Source organism: Helianthus annuus, chromosome 17, assembly GCF_002127325.2.
Source record: "Helianthus annuus cultivar XRQ/B chromosome 17, HanXRQr2.0-SUNRISE, whole genome shotgun sequence".
NCBI classification, from domain to species: domain Eukaryota; kingdom Viridiplantae; phylum Streptophyta; class Magnoliopsida; order Asterales; family Asteraceae; genus Helianthus; species Helianthus annuus.
In genome coordinates this window covers 152,717,444-152,727,641 of record NC_035449.2, presented here as the reverse complement: position 1 = coordinate 152,727,641, position 10,198 = coordinate 152,717,444, and the positions used below count along the sequence as shown (strand labels likewise).

The 10,198-nt window shown below is 38.1% G+C and overlaps 2 long non-coding RNA genes across 3 annotated transcripts; both read right to left on the bottom strand.

Moving 5' to 3' along the window:
• Window positions 1–4,565: 4,565 nt before the first annotated feature.
• Window positions 4,566–5,864, bottom strand: LOC110928051. Its single transcript, XR_002586101.2, has 3 exons — window positions 5,703–5,864; window positions 5,484–5,538; window positions 4,566–4,995 (listed from the first exon to the last, which is right to left on the bottom strand). It is a non-coding gene; the product is annotated as an uncharacterized LOC110928051 (long non-coding RNA).
• Window positions 5,865–8,871: 3,007 nt separating this feature from the next.
• Window positions 8,872–9,589, bottom strand: LOC110928050. 2 transcript variants are annotated; one of them, XR_004887325.1, is made up of 4 exons: window positions 9,425–9,589; window positions 9,277–9,339; window positions 9,041–9,161; window positions 8,872–8,939 (listed from the first exon to the last, which is right to left on the bottom strand). It is a non-coding gene; the product is annotated as an uncharacterized LOC110928050 (long non-coding RNA). The 2 variants fall into 2 exon arrangements; XR_004887324.1 differs by lacking the exon at window positions 8,872–8,939 and having other exon boundaries at window positions 8,990–9,161; window positions 9,425–9,585.
• Between the last annotated feature and the right edge of the window lie 609 nt (window positions 9,590–10,198).

Below are 10,198 nucleotides of genomic sequence, written 5' to 3'. Positions count from 1 at the left end.
AGAATTGGCTAAGAGTATGAGTATCAAAAATTTGGAAGTATATGTTGACTCTTTGTTAATTACTAACCATTTTAATGGATCCTATGCAGTTAAGGGTGAGAAATTAATCGAATATCTCGATATTCTCAAAAAATTAGCAGGATATTTTGATGTTTTTATACTTGAACAGGTACCAAGGGAGGATAATGCTGAAGCGGATGCCTTAGCAAATTTGGGATCATCGATCAGGATACCTGAAGGGACCCAAATACCAATATTACATGTCTTATATCCTGCAACGAATCCTCAGGATAAAGAAGTAGTGGATACTCAGGATCCTGGAGCAGAGCATCCTAAAGAAGATCCTATATCCTGGACGGCTCCAATCATGAGATATCTCAAAGAAGGACACATCCCTGGAGATGAAAATCCTAAGGCATTTAGGATGAAGGTATCACGATTCACTATTATAAATAATATTTTATACAAGAAATCTCTTGCAGGACCGTATTTGAGGTGCTTGGAGGATCCTGAAGCCAAAGAAGTACTTCAGGATATACATGAAGGGGATTGTGGTAACCATACTGGGGGCAGGTCGTTATTCTCAAAAGTATTAAGGACAGGATATTATTGGCCAACAATGAGAAAAGATGCCGCAGAATATGCTCGAAGATGTGACGCATGTCAGAGACATAGTAACATACTACATCAACCAGCTGAACCACTATATCCTGTAGCGTCCCCTTGGCCGTTCATGAAATGGGGGATGGATATAGTAGGGAAGTTACCAAAAGCTCCGGGAGGAAAAGTCTTTATGCTGGCAATGACGGATTATTTCTCTAAGTGGGTTGAAGCTGAAGCATTTGTTCAAGTTAGAGACCAAGAAGTAGTATCCTTCATAAAGAGGAATATCCTGACCAGGTTTGGAGTACCAGCTGAAATTATTTGTGACAATGGATCTCAGTTTATAAGAAAGAGGACTACTGACTTTTGCAAGAGTTGGGGAATCAAAATGATCAAGTCTACTCCGGTACATCCTCAAGCAAATGGACAAGCAGAATCCTCAAACAAGATAATTGTCAATAACTTAAAGAAGAGACTTGGAGCCAAAAAAGGAAGATGGGCAGAAGAATTACCCTTTGTTTTGTGGGCCGATAGAACAACAATAAAGAGTGCAACTGGCCAAACCCCTTTCTCCTTAGTATTTGGAGCAGAAGCGGTGATCCCAACAGAAATGGTGATACCTACAGCAAGATCCAATCTTCAGGATCCTGGGCAGAATCCTGAAGCAATGTGTGAAGAATTAGATACTGTGGATGAAACAAGGGATGCAGCAAAGCTAAGGATGGCAGCATATCAACAGTGGATATCCAGGGCATATAACAAGAATCTAAGGACTAGAAGGTTCCAAGTCGGAGATTGGGTGTTAAGGAAAGCTTTTCAGAATACTACGAATCCTGCTGATGGAAAGTTGGCTCCAAAGTGGGAAGGACCCTATGAGATTGAATCAGAATCCGGAAAAGGAGCATACCAGCTTAAGAATATGGAGGGGGGATATACTACAAAGATCCTGGAATGTTATACATCTCAAAGCCTATTTCAAGTGAGTTTAGAATTTAATTTCTAACTCGGGATGGTATGAATTCTATCTCTTTTAGATATAATTCTATTGTATTTGAACCCAACACTGACTTAAGCATCGGAGAGGTGCTAGCCAGGCTAACACCCACTTTAGTTTAAAGTTGTTTTGCAGAATATGCCTCGGGATATAGCTCAAGGATACACACTCAGGATACTTCGGAAGATTAGAGGATTGGCCCCCTCTCTCACGTTTAAGGGATCCTGATCCCTTCAAAGGTTTAAAGGTATTCACCTTTCTCACGAATTGGGTTTAAACACCCCGCCTGGAGCGCAAGTTATCCAGGGATAGTTCAAGGTGGCGGGACCAGTTCATGTAAAAGTGGCTGACAATTTCGTTATTGTTGGCTATACCCTGGATCCTCAAGGTATATGAGGATTGATCACCCTCTCTCACGAAAGGGTATTTTCATACTCTCTAAGGTTTAAAGGTTTTCACCTTTCTAAGTCTTGGAGTTTATACACTCCCGCCTGTAGCGCACGAAAACAAGAAGTTTTCACACTCTTCCAAGGTTTAAAGGTTTTCACCTTTCTAAGTTTTGGGGTTTCCACACCCTCGCCTGTAGCGCACGAAACGTGGGTAAAATCCCCAGTAAAACTCAAAGACTTAAAGGTTTTCACCTTTTCAAGTCTTGAGGTTCTTATACTCCGGCTTAAATGCGTGGAAAATGGGTTTAGTCCCAATAAAATACAAAGTTTTTGGATAATCCCAAAGTATATTTTCAAAAAAAAAAAAACATAATCATTTACGAGTCTACATAAATTTTTGAAAAAAGATTACTAAGTTTAAACAACTCGTTGAAGAATTTCTAAAGGATCATATCCCGGTACAACATACTAGTCTTGCACAGACAGGGGACATCCGTGATGGAACATGACGTATGCTGATACTATATCCTACTGGGGACATTTATGCTGGAGCGAGAAGGAAACCTATGCCAACATTATATCCCACTGGGGACATTGCGAATGATTCAAAGGTTTAAGAATGAAGATTATTGCCTAGGTGTTTCTGGTATGGATTCTTACTGTTCCTAAGTTTGAAGGCCTTATCTGAGTAAGTTAAGTTTTTATGAAAATTTGTATTTAACTAAGTTTTTGTCAAACATTTTGAACAAAGGTGACAAAGCAATTAAGTGTCATACCAGTATCCTGATCAGGATATTCAGAACAAATTTTTCAAAATAACATATAACACGGAGATAAGGTCGAAAAGGTTAGTTTATTGTTATTGGTCCAAAAAATTGTATTCTTGGTTTTGTCTCAAAAAGAGACCCATTCACCAAGAACACAATTAAGTTTTTAAAACATATTTACATAAACAGTTGAAGGCTTCGTCCTGAAAACACAGGATCCATCCACCTTCAACTGTCAAACTATTCTACTTGCAGGAAATTAAAATTGTTCTAAGTGCAGGACGACCAGATAATTTAGACCCTACAAAATATAAGTATCACTAAAGACAAACTAACCAGGATACATGTTCAGTATATGTGTACGGGATACAGGATCTGGATACTTACCTTATTAGGGAAGGAGATCATGTTCTCGTTGGATTCCATGAAGCCAAGGTCACCATTAGAGAAACCTTCGGTAGCAGCAGCAGAGGGCTTAGACCTGATGGCAACATATGGCTCCTTTTTCACCAAGACAGGCTTAGAAAAGCTGCCAAGCTCCTCTGGATCAAAAGTAGCAGGGTCCTTGATGGAATCTGCGTAAAAGGGAGTAATTCTAATTTCATTACATGATAGTATTCTGAAGTAACCAAACCTATGCAGGAATATTTAAAACAGATATCCTTACCAGACATGTTGGAATGACTAAAAAATATACCCGTTGGAATCAGGATATCCAACAGTTATATTTTTGGGGACAATTGTTATGGGTGAAATTCTGAGCCCATATCCTGACTTTGTATCTTGATTTTTTATTAGTTGTATATGATCAGGATACCGGATCAGGATACCATATCAGGATACCGGGCTAGGATATTGGTAATATCCTGAGGCAGTATCCTGACTATTACTAACGATTGGCTTGTAAAACGTTGGTTGCAAGGTACCAACGTTAAAAGACTTGATCTACCTGAAGATTCGCTCAAGGTGGTTGAAAAATGGACGTTGATGGTGGAAGAATGGGTCTTGTAACGGTCAGAAAGGCATATTCCGCGAGAATATCGGATGTTGGTCAATGTTATTGACATTGTAACGGTTATATGAGCTAAAGACCCGGTTTTGTAGTCAATAAGCACGTGGAAAACGAGTAGAAGCAGCCCCCAACGTTCAGAATGGAATATTCCAAAGTATCCCGGAATAATAGGATAGTTTGTTGGTTTCTTTTACTATAAATATGGATGGCCAGATCTCGTAGGACACTTCACTTCAACTCATTCCACTTCTAACTCTCAAATTCATACACAATTCACTTGTAATCGCACACTAACACTCATCACTTGCAATCATTGTAACACTTAGTAGAGATCTGAGCTTTATCCTGCACTGTATCCTGGTTATTCAAGCAATAAGAAGAACAAGGCAGCTGCGATTGTCAGCTCCCGAGGTTTTATGCCGGCGATCTAGATTGATCAAGGGCTTTCCTCGTACATCTCGTGTCATTTACTTTACTTTTTTGCTCATTGTTTGATCGTAGATACAGCTCAATATCCTGAGCCGTATCCTGAAACTGTTTTAGCAAATAACTTAACTTGAATATTTTTCACACATATTTCTAGCACACTACCTCACTTAACTAATTTGATCACTTAATTACTTTGGTAATTTTTGACCAAAACAGTTAATTCTCAAATTATTTACCCCATAACTGCTAACTCTCTTTATAACAAATAGCTTTTAAAATCAAATTTAATACCCTGTACTTGCTAGCTCTCTTTACAATATAGTAACCTCAGTCAATCCCTAACCCCAAAAAAAAGATCCAGAACACATATGTAGCAGAATCATTTCCAACTGAAAAACCGAAACTTTAAAAGATACCTTTGTACACAACATTTCTGTTGAATTGGGATAAAACCCTTCAACCTCTGCATCAACAAACTGCAAACTGCAAATCTTCGACTTTTCCGTTTTCGGTTTGCTTACAGATGGCACACTTGTGAGCTGGACAAATAAACGGTTACCCTGCAGCAATATTTTCTTTAAGCGTCTGTCGCTTGGTCATATCATTTTTCTGGAGCAGCTTAGCTACGCATTTCAGGTGATAAAAGTGGCCACACGTTGCGGAACTACAACGAACTGGAGCAGCAATATTTTCTTTAAGCGTCTGTCGCTCGGACATAGGTGACAACAAACTTGATGTTCTTTGTCGAACACCCGCAACGGCCAAGGCACCTTCACCTGCTTGCATTTTTGCCCTTAGTTCCTGAAAAAAAGTATAAGCCTTGTCATCATTTTCTATTTGCCCCAAATTCAAGGTCCAAAAATCATGCAACTTGTTAATATTATTCCTACATCATTATATTCAAGGTCCAAAAAAGCATTCGACCTGTTTCTTTTTAAGCGAAAAGGTTTCTACCCGCTTCTTTTTAAGCGGTAAAGCATTCGACCCGTCTCTTTTTAAGCGAAAAAAGCTTTTGACCCGCTTCTTTTTAAGTTAAAAGGCATTCGACCCGGTTCTTTTTGAGCGATAAAGCATTCGACCCATTTCCTTTTTAGCAATAAAGCATTCCACCCGTTTCTTATTTAGCAAAAAATAATCCGACCCATTTTTAAGCCAAAAAATCATTCGGTTAATTTTTAAGCGATATATTATCTATTTTTTTTTACATATTTTACCTATCAAAAAATAAAACAAAAACTAAAGAGTCTCACCTGCCATTCCCTATGACCTTTGAAAGGGGTAATACTTACAGTTGTAAATTGCTGCTGTTTGAAGTGCTATGACCATTAACATCTAAATCTGCCCCTGAAATCTTTTAGAAAACATTCAATTCAATTTCATGTAAACCTGACCGAATAACCGTTACGGTTTCGGTTCCTGTTTTAACCCAAACAACAGGAACATTGAGTTTGTAAACCGAATTAACCAAACCGAAACCTGAATAAACCAAAAACCAAAGTTTTAATTACCTGGTAAGATGCTGTGATTATATATCCACACAAACAAAATAATGTGATTCTTTTGTGTTCCAAATCCTTTCAAGGGTCCTGAAAAGATTATTACTCAGCATTGTAAGCCAGATAATAAAAAATGTAAAGATATAAAATGTGCAAGTTAAAATAGTTTGTAATCACATATGAAGGATCAACACTCTGAATCTGAACTCGAGCATTCTCCAGTTCCTTTTGTAACGCCTCAACCACCTTAGTGTTCTTGAACTAAAGCTCCCGAAACTCAAGTGCGAGCAATCAGCAGTCTGAACTTGCAGGTGGTTCGGAATCACTACAGAAGGGATGTCTTCTTCAGGTTCATCAAACTGTCTTTCTTCTTGTATATTAAGTTGCTGCATGTTTGTACTCAAATATTTCATACATGGAACGTGCAGTCTCCTCCCATCTATCAAGAGCCTCAAGCTGAAGCACACATAATGCCACTGCACAGAATTCATCAATCATTTAAAAGATAACAATATGTAACCGACTATTAAATATATATAAAAAGTTTGTTTTATTAAAGATCATACCGATGTTAGAAAATCATGGACTCGTGACTCCTTCATTGCGTCTGTAGCATGCTTCAACAAGGCCTGACCAGTAGATAACATGTCAAGGTTCACAATTAAAAAAACAAAAGGAAGTCCATTTGTTTTGTTGATTACCGACCGTTTTGATTTTCTCCATGCTTATGGATCCGGTTTTGCTCGGTTCTAATAGCGAAAATTGCTCCATTAGATAATATAACTCGTCGGTACCCAATGTCTTTACTAAAGTCTGCAAATGAGAAGATTAAACTGAATGTGATATTATTGAACGATATTGTCAACCAGACCTGTAAAAAAACTGACATGTTTTAACCCGAACTTATTACTTATTTTGACCAATTAGCCATCCCGCCCATCTTGTCACCTCTAGTTTAATGTCCGTTCCTGGGTTTTAGACCTCAGGTACATTGGGTAGATGGTGCTAAAAACCTCAGGTACGAAAAGCGGTGCGCTTTTGCGCTTGATGCTTCGCTCCTGGGTTTTAGACCTTGTCGCTTTTTAAACGAAGCTTACCAGTTACCAATACACTACTTCTTGTTTGATACCGAATTATAAACAGTTTTCAGACCAATCGTTAACTCCGGTGTGAAGGAAAAAAGAACCCGCCCCTTTTGAAAATTTCTAAAAAATATGCTCCCTGTTGTAACAAAATTCAGCTAGAGTGCTAAGTTCAAGGACCAGACTATAGACACTGTTATATAAATATAATAACATACAATCTTACACCTTATCGAAAAATAATATATCTATCCAGTAAAATACCTCAAAAATGTGTGTCAAACCTTTTTGATATGATACATGTCTAATAAATTGCATAATTTTGGATCTTCCATCTGGTGGAATATGAACCGGGCGATAACTTTTGTCAAGCCAAACTACGGTTGCACACGCCTCCAAACTGGGCTACACCAGAAAACAAAAAAACATATGACAATCAACAACAAACAAATAAAAAGAAACCCTTGAAGGGTTTTTTATGTCTTTTATTATCTTGGTAAGCAAAAGTAAGTTACCTCTTCATTTGGGATCTTGACGATGAAATGTTTAAAGTATACGCGAGCAGCTGATGTATCAGATACCCTCACTCTCACCATTAATTTATCTCCAATCTGCTTTCACAAGAATGCCATTAAAGTAAGTATAGATTTTGTATTTTTTTGTATTTGTTGGAGTTCAAAAGCGTACCTTTAGAGGTGCAATGTATTTGAGTGACAATTCTGATAATGCGACTGCATTACCAGTTTGAGCTATTGTATCAATATTGATTCCAATCTTTTCCATAAGTTGACAACAAGCTGTTGAAATAAAGATTTACAGCATGCCAAATAAGAACATGTAAATGTGAATTATGTTACATCAAAGACTCACCGTGTTGACAGTAGTTTGCGAAGATTGCATTGTTCACTACTCCATATTTATCCAATTCATAATCTCGAACGCTAAATTCAACCTCATGATATCCACTCATTCTGCCAAGAATTGAGACCAAATAAACGCTAAGTAGTTAATACGATAAAATATTGGATATTGGTCACGGATCGATATTTGAGTTATCAATTATTGTAGTGGGATATTGGCAATTTAACACTAAAAATTAAGTATACTCTCCTACCTTTAACAAACTAACCTTTTGCAATTTGCAATACAATAAAAATTGTATCCAGTAAGGACTGACTAAGACTTAAATCAAAGAGCAAGTGTGATTAGTTTGGCTAGTTACCTGTAAGCATTTTATCAAAAGTCAACGCATATTTGGTGGTGTCCTCTTTCTGTATGTCACGCATAATGCTAATAAATACCCACACATAAGACGGACCACCCTGTGACACTCGAGTTTCAGTCTGACCTTGTTGACCAGCTTTGACTGACTTGACTCGGTTGACCCTTATTTGACCCGCCACGCTCTTCGTGTTGACCAAGCTTTCACCAAGACCCGAACAAGCCAACACAGTCCTAAATCCTCTCCACCTGCGTATTTTAGTTATCATATCTATCCATATGAGCAAGAAATATTATAATTTTGTTGTTATACTATTCATGTGTACAGAAATACAAAACTTTTTTTCAAAAAAATATGAGCGATGTCGCTCGAGCTCGAACAACTTGTTAAGAGCTTTCAAGCCGAGGCAAGCCGACCAGTTTAACTTCGAGCCAGGAGCGAAGGATAGTTGGTGCCCGGGGGTGCAAGCTTGCCTCTACATGTTATAAGGCAATTGGTGATGAGAATGAGCAAACAAATACAACCAACTAACTTACAGGTTGCTAAAAGCATGCCAACATGCACACAAATTCGACCAGCCCTTAGTTTAAAGCTCTTTACTCTACCAGTCTGGTCCGATAACATCCAACCTGAAATAACCATTTATACTTGATGGGTTAAATATTCCACCTTTAAACTTTAACTGATATTGAAGTGAAAAAAATTAGGCCAAGTTAATTCACAATTTATCGACATAGACCAAATAACTAACCAGCTTTATTACGAATCTTCGCTGACATAGCAGGTTCATTTCTAGATGACATAGCCAGCAATAGTAGAACCCTGTTGGCCACACGACAGATATGAATAAAAATACATATTCGGTGGATGAACTCGTCTCTGTTGTGATACAACTTTGACCAACAGCAAGTGACTCGATATTATACCCTCTCCTTGCAAAGACTCCTGCAAGGACAACGTAATTAATAGTAATTCAAGTTGTGCAAAGGACAACGTAATTAATATGGAAGTAAAACGTCGTCTTAAAGAGCGATTTGTGTGTTTACCTTCATCTGAAACATGATTCCAGAGAGATTCATGGACAGACAGTCACCTGATTCCGGCCATTCTCCAGCAAATCTGTGGATCCCTTGTTCAAATCTGTGGATCCCTTGGTGCCTTCGACATCTGAAAAACATATAGAAACTACCGTCAAACATCATAATCATAACTTGCCATATTAGAGCCAGATATATTCATTAAATCAGAAGAAAGAAATGATTCTACAGGTATCAGTTCTTACCAAAACCCTAGCTTGTTTAAGCCCTATATCGCCAGAATCTCCACTTACAAAACCCTAGATTGCCTGAAATCAGCAAAGCCCTAAAAACAAAATCAAGATCAAAGATTTCGATTCTTAGAGAATGACGATTCCTGAATAAAAGACAAACCTGGAATGAAGGAGAAGCCGCGATTGAAGCAACGTAACAAGGCGGAGGGGAATAGGCGGTGGAATCATCAATGATCTGCTCATGAAACGGATCTGGTGATAGATCTGGCATGGGTTTCTTGAGTCGCCGAGAGAGAGAGAGAGAGAGAGAGAGAGAGAGGAGAGAGAGAAGTTCTGATGGTTTTGTGAGATGTGTGAGGAATGAGAGATAAAGGAATTGTTGATCCGTGTGAGGTGTAATGGACGGCTGAGATCGCGATCCGTGTGAAAATTGAGAGAAATGGACGGCTGAAGATGAACCAGTAGAAGGGTAATTTATTTGTGTTTCTTGGTGCCTTAAGACTTGTACATTGTGCATTGAGGGTGTTTTCAACACATTGCTGAATTACCATTATGTCCTTCCTATATCCTTATTAAAGTAGTATATATATATATACAGAAACGGGATCAGGAGAAAACACTCAAAAGTGTGAGAACGGTGAGAACGCTTCCTGACCCAACACGTGTCAGGCGACATAGAGAAGGGCGGAGAGGCTTTTTTGTTCTTTCATATTTCTTTTTTAAACGTGTGTCACTTCATCTTTCCATTTTTTGGCGTTTAATAAATACGCGGCATTTTTATTGTTTTTAGATCAGGATCATAGTAAATATTTTGGCGTTTTAAGTATTGTTTTGGCGTTTTAAGTATTGTTTTGGCGTTTTTATTGCTTTTTAGATCAGGAAGCAGGCCTATAATGTAAAAAACATCAGTAATTTTCTTGATTTTATTATATCA